At 40.8% G+C, this 6,624-nt stretch overlaps 1 non-coding gene across 1 annotated transcript; it reads left to right on the top strand.

The window, feature by feature from the left end:
- The first annotated feature begins 5,227 nt into the window (after positions 1 to 5,227).
- On the top strand, positions 5,228 to 5,308 carry Trnai-uau (transfer RNA isoleucine (anticodon UAU)). Its single transcript has one exon. It is a non-coding gene; the product is annotated as a tRNA-Ile (tRNA).
- Positions 5,309 to 6,624: the final 1,316 nt, after the last annotated feature.

Here is a 6,624-nt window from a genome sequence, read left to right as displayed (position 1 = left end):
AAACGTAAGTTTACCTGTCCCTAATCTATTTTCTAAGATAAGTGTTTGGGTCAGTATTGCCTCACGTGTTCCTACATTTCTAAGAATCCAAACTGATCTACCCCGAGGTCGACTTCTACCAGTTTTTCCATTCGTCTGTAAAGAATTTGTGTTAGCATTTTGCAGCCATGACTTATTAAACTGATAGTTCGGTAATTTTCACACCTGTCAACATATACTTTCATTGGGATTATATTTAATATACTCCTCTTGAAGTCTGAGAGTATTTCGCCTGTCTCATACATCTTACTCACCAGATGGTAGAGCTTTGTCAGGGCTGGCTCTCCCAAGCCTGTCAGTAGTTCTAATGGAATGTGGCCTACTCCCTGGGCCTTGTTTCAACTTAGGTCTTTCAGTGCCCTGTCAAATTCTTCAGGCAGTATCATAACTCCTATTTCTACGTCAACAGATATGTTTCATTGTTACGCGAAATCAGAGTCGCAAGTCTGTAGCAAAGACCTCTTGCACAAGATTATCGATTCGTTAATGTATTACTGTCTTTGAGTAACCGAGTGAAGGTACGTCTGCTATATTTGGGAGATAGTATTTATGGAATTACGGGCCGGTCATAGGCCGTCGTGTTTTTGTGTGTTCGATTGAACTGTGGACAAAGCATTCGGCATTTCGCATTATACCTCTGCTTCTGATAGTGCTTTTCAATGTAGGCGAATCTCGTTGTGGATGTTATCTCGCAATTTGGGGGCAACATCTCCAGAGATGTTCGGGCTCACATGCGATAGGTCTTCGTCGAAACGTCTTGGCTTAAACTCGTCTAGGGGTAGAACAGCATGTGTCGCATTACACGCCCTGAAGTAGACACTGGTGACCCTTTGGTTAAATTGTCTTGCTGATGGAATGTTTGCGAAATACAAGGTTAACATAACATATAATGACAGTAATAATAATATCTGGAACTAAATTAACGACCCATAATTCATGTAGGCCACACAATTGCGATTTAGTAGGAATAATGCTTATTCAGAAAGCAATCTAATAGCAAAAGTGGTCGCATTTAGAGTTACTGTTACACTCGAGCGCATATCTATTTGACACAGATTGATCATTCATAATCTCATCTCGATACACAACACTCCATCTCGATATTCACACTAAAAGTTAGAGTTTACCGCACAGAGACTAAGTCCCGCGATACCACACAATGAGAAATGTTCTAAGTCGTTTCACTCCCTAGATGCCTAAAGACCGACTGTCCGCTTTCACGTCTCAGTCCGGAGTGTTCCCTTTGGTGTCTCCAACCGAACTATACTCTTTGGTGTCTAGACCAGAGCTGTCCTCTGCCTGTCTCCGAGCGCGTTTTCCGCTCGCCTAACATTTACGCTCAACTGACTAGCGCAGTTCCCTTTCCTGAAGCCGTCCATCTGATTGGCTACAGCTTATTCTCCATTATTTTACATTTTAACATATTTAAATAATCAAAGATAGACCACTTTCATGTTATAAATAAAGTAATAAAAATATCCATTATACAATAAACGTTACATTCTTTTACATAAAACGAATACAATTTCCTTCTTAGCTTTGTATGCCTCGGCTAGTAGCCTTGCACCAGTGTGCTTTCAGATAAATAAACAAGGAACAAAAGTAACTATTATGCACTGAACTTTATAACAAGTGTTCTATTACCTAATGCTTCAATAAGGTGTCATGCTGTCTTCGTTCAATGTGTTTTGTGTGGAGGAAATGATGATCCGGTGCTTAACTGAAAATACCGATAATTTAAGCTTACTATATCTTTTAAACAAATAAAGTTAATGAGTTGATATTTACAATGTTTATCATTTTGATGATGCTCTTCTATATGAAATGTCGGTCGCTAAGTTCGACCAAAGCGTTCAGGCTTTAGCATTCAGGTCTTTGTTACAAAACTTGTTAATTTCACTTTGACAGTAATTCCTAAACTACTATAGATACGATCAATATTCAAGTTTTATTTTCATCACCAGGAAGATTTATAGTGAATGGCAGATTAAAATTGCTGTGGCTCGATGCCCTGCACTACTACAGAATTAAATAGCTTTCATAGATGTTTCCCTTTTATAGCCGATCAGTTCCGCCATAATTAACGCTGCTACGTCTCCTTGGCCACAAAATGCTTCTACTTGGTTTCCCTATGACGTAGGTTCTCGTCTGTTTCACTCACACACTACAGCGCTTATGCCTCAATAGACAATAGACGCCTGTGTGTTTCCCCGACTCGTGTTGAATCTGCGCCCTTTGTGCCACGCGGTCCTGGATGACAGGGTTAGTTTCACAATTACTGAAGCCTGACTCTTTCGGCCATATACTTAAATGAGAGCGAAATGCTCTTTAACTCACACAGTCTTCGGAATAATGTGAATGTGGAAGTCTGAGGGTATTTCTCCAGACTTTTAGACCCTACACACCAATTGCAATTGTCGCTTATTTATCATCTCTCCCAATTGTTGAAGAACTTCCTAACCAGTTTTGTGGGTTACTTCTACCTTATTAAATCTGAAGTCCTCAAAAGGTCTATTAAATTTTAATACTACATCCCCTGTGTCTTCCATATGGACTCCAAGTTCGTTCTCATCTTCATACTTCACCTTCGTAGATGCCTTCATTTTACTGTCACCCTCCAACTTTAAAATGTGGAATTTGCACTGAACTCTTAATGTAGACCCCCCCCCTTGTTTTATTTTCACTTAAGACCGTTTTTAATTTTCACTATGCTGAATCTGTGCTCCCAGTGAACGTATCTTTTTCGATTTATTCTGACTTTTCCTGCACCCCTTCTTAAATAAACAATCATTATTAACATTCTGCATCTTTATTCGTCCTATCTACATATTTGCGGCCCTGTCGCGCTAGACGAATTCGAATAGTAACGTGTAACAGTACGGTGTTTAATGTAGCTATGTCGGTGTGTGGTACAATCAGGTATCGAACTGGAAGTGTTCGTACACACTTGCGGCTCCCTCTCCTGAATGCCAGACCAGACACGAGCACTGCTACATCTGCAACAATCCGAATGCTCCATATACTCACGACTTGATTACATGCGCTTTTGATCTGTTTCCAAAACTCACAGCACATCTACAAGGACTTTACTTTTACAGTGATGAAGCGCTATAACCAGCGGTCAGGCTGTAGTTCTCTAGACGAAGTCAAACGTTCTACAGTGAAGGTGACAGCAAGCTGGTATGTGTTCGTCACCAGAGTAACTATGTTGAAAAATAAATATGTAGACATGAAGAATAAAGATGTAAAATAATAACAAAGTTAGATCTATATAAAAGCTTTAAGAGTTTATGCATAAAATATTCGAAGCAGACTCTCGTACAATTACAAGATATTTTTAGCTGCTATCAGGTACATGTTGAGTGTGAATGCAGAATGTGGCCAGCACCGAATATTTCCTACGCACTAATCCGTTGCGACTACAGATAATGAACATTAACTCTGCTGTCACGGAAAAATTCTCGTACATTATCGCTCCAAGGGAAGCGTGTATGAAACCTAACGATAAGAACTCATTTAAATTTGTAATATGCTCGAGAAGTAATGTGATTTTTTTAAAGCACAAATTACATTTTTATCTAGGTAGTTCTTTAATTCTATGAGCTTGCACTTTTATGGTTACCATATGAAGCTGTTACCATCCACATCAGTGGAAAGACTAGTTTTCTGATACGAGAATCGTTTGCGCTGCTACCATAACGTAATTACTCTTTCACGTCCAGCAACTTTTGCATCGTATCCTTTTACTTCTGTATGTTCATTATTTTTCGTTGCTTCAGGCCAAACGTTAGAATGGGGACTGTTTCGTTATCTTATACAAAATTTAGCTTACAGAAATGGAAAGCATATTCGCAACTCACATTGCAGTATCTTAAAATTAGAGACAGTATAGAGAGCGTTTCACATGCCTAGAGTGGTATCCTCTTCTTGCTTTTTCTGGCCTGATCCCCTATCGTCACTAGGTCGGAATGTTAATTTGGAAGAGTTAGTGCTGGATGACATCTAGATGCCCATTCTGTTGTAGATGACTGAAGATAATGCGTTGAGTATCGGTGGCTTCGTGTATCAGCGTCCTAGATGATGTCCAAATGTCCGATCGCCGCACAACTTGCAGTAACTGACAGTCACTTCGATACTGCTCGATCCCTTACTGGCATCCAGATTGGAAGGTGCCAACTATCCCACGAGCCATCCGACACACTGTGAGTGTTTGGGGCAAGTGTGAAATCCGTTGGCGTTCCACAAACAACTGTGGAGATCTACGTTCACCCAGACAAACCCTAAACAACCCTCTAGGCCCTAAGAAAGCCCTAAGAAACTACGGTGTCACAGTATCGTAAAAGATTGTTCACAGTTTCCTCTCAACAGTAAATCGGACGTCTTGTAAATGAGTGGCTTTGATTTTTGGTGGCTTACACGATATGTTCCGGCTGGTTAAGCCTAGGTCATCATTCCCTGTGACAAAAAATGTTCCATCGCCACACAAGTAGGTGGTCGCTGAAGCATGTTCAGAGCTTACAGTGGGCTGGCAGCGCTCACCTGTCCATAGATGAGGGGGCCCAGGTCCAACAAACAAGAACACAACCGACAGAGACTGAGCTCTCTGAACTCCTTCGATTGGCTAAACGAAAAGCCTTTGGAGGATTCATTGGTAACGGATGCGCTTTCTAAATTAGTGAAGATTTATAAGGTATCAACTCATTCAGCTGGGGAAATTCATCTACGACCTACATCTGATGGATGAGAGCTCAACAATCAAGCCACAGACGCAAAGACAAAGTAATAGTATCATATGTAATACGACGAAACATCCACAGGAACGTTTTGTTGTAGATGTTTATCAGATTTGTCGAATACTGACCAAAAAGGAAAAAATTCAAAAAATTGTTGATTTTTCAATGTGTAAAGTAACACCAAGAACAAGAAAAAACACAGAGCCAATTCCTTAAAAAATAAACTTTAGTGAGAAAATTACACCGCGAGTAAGTTCATCATATAAGTACAAAACTTTTCTTATAATAATGAAAATATGAGATGCGTACAACAAGTAATGCAACTCACTTACTCTGGAAGCAGGTTTGTTTTATTCAGTATTCCAATACACTATATTACTCCTCACTCTTTTGATTACAAAACCCCATTCCTGTACATAATCTCCGTTCCGGCCTTGCACTAACTTCCTGGGAGGGCTTGTGCCCACGGTGGCTCAGATGGATAGAGCGTCTGCCATATAAGCAGGAGATCCCGGGTTCGAGTCCCGGTCGGAGCATACATTTTCAACATGTCCCCAATGAAGAACATCAACGCCTGTTTGCAGCTAGGGTGTCCATTTAATTATCACATAAATTTCCTCAGCATGTTATAGTCTTAGGTGGAGATTTCAATTTACCAGATATAGACTGGGACACTCAGATGTTTAGGACGGGTGGTAGGGACAGAGCATCGAGTGACATTATACTGAGTGCACTATCCGAAAATTACCTCGAGCAATTAAACAGAGAACCGACTCGTGGAGATAACATCTTGGACCTACTGATAACAAATAGACCCGAACTTTTCGACTCCGTAAGTGCAGAACAGGGAATCAGTGATCATAAGGCCGTTGTAGCATCCCTGAATATGGAAGTTTATAGGAATATAAAAAAAGGGAGGGAGGTTTATCTGTTTAGCAAGAGTAATAGAAGGCAGATTTCAGACTACCTAACAGATCAAAACGAAAATTTCTGTTCCGACACTGACAATGTTGAGTGTTTATGGAAAAAGTTCAAGGCAATCGTAAAATGCGTTTTAGACAGGTACGTGCCGAGTAAAACTGTGAGGGATGGGAAAAACCCACCGTGGTACAACAACAAAGTTAGGAAACTACTGCGAAAGCAAAGAGAGCTTCACTCCAAGTTTAAACGCAGCCAAAACCTCTCAGACAAACAGAAGCTAAGCGATGTCAAAGTTAGGGTAAGGAGGGCTATGCGAGAAGCGTTCAGTGAATTCGAAAGTAAAATCCTATGTACAGACTTGACAGAAAATCCTAGGAAGTTCAGGTCTTACGTTAAATCAGTAAGTGGCTCGAAACAGCATATCCAGACACTCCGGGATGATGATGGCATTGAAACAGAGGACGACACGCGTAAAGCTGAAATACTAAACACCTTTTTCCAAAGCTGTTTCACAGAGGAAGACCGCACTGCAGTTCCTTCTCTAAATCCTCGCACAAACGAAAAAATGGCTGACATCGAAATAAGTGTCCAAGGAATAGAAAAGCAACTGAAATCACTCAACAGAGGAAAGTCCACTGGACCTGACGGGATACCAATTCGATTCAACACAGAGTACGCGAAGGAACTTGCCCCCCTTCTAACAGCCGTGTACCGCAAGTCTCTAGAGGAACGGAGGGTTCCAAATGATTGGAAAAGAGCACAGGTAGTCCCAGTCTTCAAGAAGGATCGTCGAGCAGATGCGCAAAACTATAGACCTATATCTCTGACGTCGATCTGTTGTAGAATTTTAGAACATGTTTTTTGCTCGAGTATCATGTCGTTTTTGGAAACCCAGAATCTACTATGTAGGAATCAACATGGATTCCGGAAA

This window comes from Schistocerca nitens, chromosome 1 (assembly GCF_023898315.1).
Source record: "Schistocerca nitens isolate TAMUIC-IGC-003100 chromosome 1, iqSchNite1.1, whole genome shotgun sequence".
Classification (NCBI taxonomy): Eukaryota; Metazoa; Arthropoda; class Insecta; order Orthoptera; family Acrididae; genus Schistocerca; species Schistocerca nitens.
The sequence above is the reverse complement of the archived record's forward strand: the minus strand, read 5'-3'. Positions and strand labels throughout refer to the sequence as shown.